The sequence below is a fragment of the Montipora foliosa genome, chromosome 13 (genome assembly GCF_036669935.1).
Source record: "Montipora foliosa isolate CH-2021 chromosome 13, ASM3666993v2, whole genome shotgun sequence".
Classification (NCBI taxonomy): Eukaryota; Metazoa; Cnidaria; class Anthozoa; order Scleractinia; family Acroporidae; genus Montipora; species Montipora foliosa.
This window is the reverse complement of record NC_090881.1, coordinates 2,611,782-2,617,126: the sequence shown is the minus strand read 5'-3', so window position 1 is coordinate 2,617,126 and position 5,345 is coordinate 2,611,782.

The following is a 5,345-nucleotide window of genomic DNA, read 5'->3' as shown; positions in this document are numbered from 1 at the left end:
GGTCTGAGTTCGCTGTAAGTATATTGCCCTGAATACACTTTCACAATATGACACGGCTTTGCGCCTCTCCACTCCACAAATAATTGTGCGACTTAGTTACAAAGTGACTCACACGGCTAAGTTAAATAAAGTTTTTACAGTAATGAACCCTTTCAGGTCAAAAATTAAAGTGCATTTGAACCCTAGCCTTCTAAGATAAACACTAAATGTTATTCTAGTCTGTCATTTTGGTTCTTTCCGCGGAACCTTTGATTTGATCTTAGCCAAGATCCCTTTTTCTAATGAAGAAGCACATAAAACAATCATAATAATTGCTGCTGACAAACATGGATTTTCGACTCAACGAAATGACAGTATCTCCAACGGAATGGTAATTATATATACTAGGTAAATAACAACAGGACATTATGAAACTTTATGAATTCCTATTTCCATGCTGAAATAATTCGTTTTTGTCTTTATGATCACGGTACAGTGAGTTTTCTTCATCAAGGCTCAATAAAGCAATGCATGACTTTAAACTGCATTTGGTCAGTAAAATCCTATTTTTTTCTTTTTTCTTTGGCAGTAAGTATATTGCCCTAAATACACTTTCAAAATATGACACGGCTTTGCGCCTCTCCAGTTGACAGAAAATTGTGTGACTTAGTTACAAAGTGAATCACTCACACGGCGGAGTTAAATAAAGTTTTTACAGTAACGAACCCTTTTAGGTCAAAAATTAAAGTGCTTTTGAACCTTAGCCTTGTAAGATAAACACTAAATGTTATTCTAGTCTGTCATTTTGGTTCTTTCTGTGGAACCTTTTATTTCATCTTACCCAGGATCCGTTTTTTCATTGATTTGAATGCCCTTTTAGGACAACTGGAATTGATTTTACTCCTCTTGTCTAAATAGAATCGAACACAAGCGCGATTCGCAAATGCTGAGAACGAAACGGCAATTAAACTAAAATGGGATTGATTGCATTGTTCAGGGGCTCATGAGGACTGGGAACTGCGCACTTTTTCTAGGGAGGTTTGGGCACATTTTCCACAGGGAAAATTTTTGAGTCTGAAGTTCTCTAAACTTAGCAAATGCCTGGATTCCATATTGAAGATGCAATGTTTAAATATTTAATAAAATACATGTGGATTGCGGTTAAAGAAGTAATTAATGCTTTATAATGCTAGCAGGAGCCGAAGCGATCGCGGTGAGAGCACAACCTCCCGCCAAAGGCGGCAACATTGTTTCCCTGAAAAATTATCAATTCCCGTTAGTTTGAGACGCATATATTTACTGTATGCATTCTGGGAGATTTGGTCATTTTCGACTAAAAATGTAGGCCTCGAACACAGGTTGCAAGAAGATTTATAACAACAATTTCAACAAACGAAATGCGTCCCAAGAACAGACCAATCATAAGAAAGTTCATAAGTACATGTGATTGATTGTCTTCTCGGGCTGCCAAAGAAACAATGACTTGCGTGGGCTTTCTTATTTCGGTAAGGTTAAATAGATCACTTCCATGGACATGCAGTTGAAGTAAATTTCTACTTAAAGCAAAGACTAAATCTCTTAGTTTAATCGGCGTTGCTTGCTGAGTTAAGACACATGTACAGCTGCAGCCGCCGCATTAATTGCTTAAAGGCCCACCTTCAACCAACGGGCAATGCGTGCCATGAAACAATTGTCATATATGAAAATCCCGTCAAAGCTAAAATACACCCAATTAGATCGCTACAATAACCAATGCGAATTTCCAAAAACAAAAACAACGGTTAAAAAGCCTGTCGGTTGAAGATTTGCCTTTTATATTGTCTTCGTTCATTTTGCTTTTTGACTAAAACTCAAGTAGGCAGTTTGCAGAAAACGAAAAACCTGGATTCTGTAGCACAGTGTCGCTAAAAGCTAAATAGATCCAAAATTGCTTATATTGTAACTTGCAATCAGAAAGGCGATAAAATGTGACTACAGTTACTACTCACTTGGTTTACGAGTGTCAATGGGATCGTTCTTCTGGCAATTGCTGCTCCTTTACAAAGCCTACCTACACTGGTACAACTGTTTGTAAGACACACTGTAGAACAGACATTCATATCCAGCCTATCACGCAAATTAACTATTGAATACAGTCGACTTATCATAGACCAAGAAATATACTTTGTCTTTGAAAATTATTTAAAGCGCTTTACACTGAATGCAATGTGCCACTAAATATACGGATTTTGCAAGAATGAACCTCACCTCTCTCGTCTTTCACGCCGATTAGTTTTCTTCCGCCTAAGCTATATGCTCGTCTGGCCCGAATAACTTTGCCTCCAAACTCGAAGTTATTCAATTTGTTCACTCCTGGTATTTTAGATTTCTCTAGTGGAGAAGTTTCTGTTTGACCTTTGACTACTGTAACTCTCACCAGACAGAAGTGCAGCTTTCATTTGGTCGGCTGTAGTAACATCATTTCATTTGTTAATGTACAACCAGATGTGATTTTTGCAGGTCGCTGATCATGACACACGGTCAGCAACACCTTTTCCACCTTGAAGTCTGTGAAGTCAACGGCGGTGACCTTCACACCTGAGGAGTCTTGCATGGCTGGTGCGGCTAGTATTGTTGATGCTGTGTGTTAGTATCCTGCATTATCCTGTCGAAAATATGCTTTCTGGATTTGGAAATACTCGGTCTTGAGGGTGCGCAATACGTGTTCCAGGACAAGGGTTACAACGGCACTTCCCGGTTGCTGGATGGCAGAATGTGGATAATGGTCTGTGACTGGAGCTGGTCATTTACTCGGCGAAAAGCCACACTGATATGTCATGAGATGCCAGGTTTTACAAACCAGTCGGATTGAATCTCTCTATACTTCTGAGGTAGGAACTTTATCACCCAGTCATTAGTAATTAAGCGGGTTTCCTCGCTCAGCTGCCGTAAAACGTCAAGACCGCATTGGTGGCACTTCCATAGCTGTATTGCTTGGACCGCATGATTGCATAAAAAAATCGTTTCATCACGATCATCCTCTGAACTAACGGAGAAGAGCAGTTGTTCCGAGGTCTAGCACTTGCCACAATATTCATTGTGGGCATGATCACATTTGCGCCGAAACTGTTTGTCTGTTGAATCACTAAGGGCATACACGATACAGTGATCAGGTACACAGTTGTCTTCACTGATGTGGACCTACGATAGACAAACCTTCAAGAAAACGCAACAAAACAATGTTTACTGTATTGACAAAATTTACCTCAACAAAGTCTCTAGAACCTTAAAGCTATATAGTATACCCTGGAAAACTAATTGAAACTGAACGCTGCTTTCTGGCGACTCGATGACTTCTCTTCCACCTGAGATGTTTGGTAAGTGCTATTCTTCATCCTATCCCCTTAAAACCACACCCTTACAACCACACCCTCTCCCCATTAATAGAATAAAAGCAGTGTTATATTCTTACCTTGTAATCCGCCTTTAAATACAGTTTTCCCGCTTTCAGAGCGTCACACGTCTCCTTTCTCCATTCCTGGCGGGCACCAACATCTGTCACCTTGTCATAAACCATTGTGAGATCATCAAATGCTTTCATTCCCTCGGCCGCAAAGAAGTCTAGATGCTGTAAACACTTCCTTACTAAGCCTTGCACGCTGTCAAAATCGTCAGTATGGTCCTTTGGCTGAAAGTCTTGAAACCTGTTTCTTTGCAGAAGCGGATATATTGCTCACAGGTCAGTTGCGGAATCACCGTCCTAATGACGTTAGGAACGGCTGTCGTGCTTCCTGAGGAGGCACAAAGGACTTTTTCGCCAAATGACAGATCTTGAACGATGTGCAGGTTGGTAATGAAAGCTAGGAAATAGTCTAGCGTTTTGCTATCGATTCTTATTTTTGCGCCTCTCTCTTCTCCCGAGGGCACTTGAGTTCCACGGCCATACTGGAGCTGATGCAAATTCGCGTCAGAAAGCAATACCGGGTGAGACAGTTGACAGTATCCGCGGCCTTGTTTCCCAGCTTTCCGCACCCGAATAATCCTCCCCGATAGCTTAAAGAAGACTTCTCTCTGACTATGTAATCGTTGGCTCTTTCCACAGCCTATTGTCTACTGCTTTTGAGAATAAAAGCGCTTGCCAGGTCTCGACGGCATTTTCAGGCGACACAATCTTCAGCAGCGCTGCAACAGCATCAGCAATGTGGCTAATGTAACGCTGCCTCGTGCGATTGTAGGCACTACTCCAGTCAAGCCAATTGTTGTGTTGAAGATTGCTGTAGTAAACTAGCATTTTGCACCACACACAAGATAGCTGGTTTCAACAACTTTATTACCTAGGCATCATGGGTAAAGCCGTACCCAAATATAAATATATTACACAGCTTTTTCCCACAAATGGGATAGAAACACAATAGTACTGCGACATAAACAGGAATGTCAGCTACAAATTAAGTTGGTCCACTGGTTTCCTGATTCTAGACGATCGCCTCAAAACAACTGGCGATGACATGTCTTCAGCCCCTTGGTCAAAACTAGGCTCAGATTTCACATCTGCAGCACTAACGTTTGGCTGGCATATGTCATCAGAAACTATATCACTATCTTGAACTAGACGCGATTGCTGACATGACTCAGGAAGAAGTAGTTCAATCTCACTAGTCTAATTTAGTTTTTTATCGCGATCCTTAATTAAATGATCGGCATGCACAAATCTGGTCTTATATCTCGCCTTGAACAGAGAACTGATTTCTACAATCAGCGACAAAATTATATCCTGGGAATCACGCTACAACATTGTTTGGGGGGGGGGGGGGAGGGGGCGAATTGGACTACCTAAGAAGGCTAAAAGATAGAAGTCATGTGGCATAGGGGGTTGAAATGGTCAATGTGTCAGCAATTTTTGTCGCTGATTGTAAGTCCACAAACCTTTAAAACCCTTCCCAGGATCCACTTCTCACTATTGTCATTAGCTTGCGCGTTTCTTACTCGAACTGTGTCGTTTTCAGAAAATTGCCTCTCCCAATGATTTTTAAAATCCTTATATTCTTCCTTGCTTTCATGTTTGGTATCCATCGCTTGGGCTAACGTCGGTTTTACCAAACTTAATCGGGTACGCAGACGACGGGACTGATACCTGTGGTACTGTGTGGGGTTGTACGAGATCTTAAAAGGAAATCAGCTAACATGTGCTGTAGAGACCAAACCCTGGTGCCCTCTAAAACCTGCTTCACTAGAGCTTCCTTAACCACCCTTACCGATCTCTCAGCTGCACCATTCGATTGAGGATGATATGGTGAAAATAGAGTATGTTTGACTCCGTTTTTGCTCATAAACACGGAAAATTTGATAAAAATGAACTGTGGTCCATTAGCGGAAACCACTTTTTC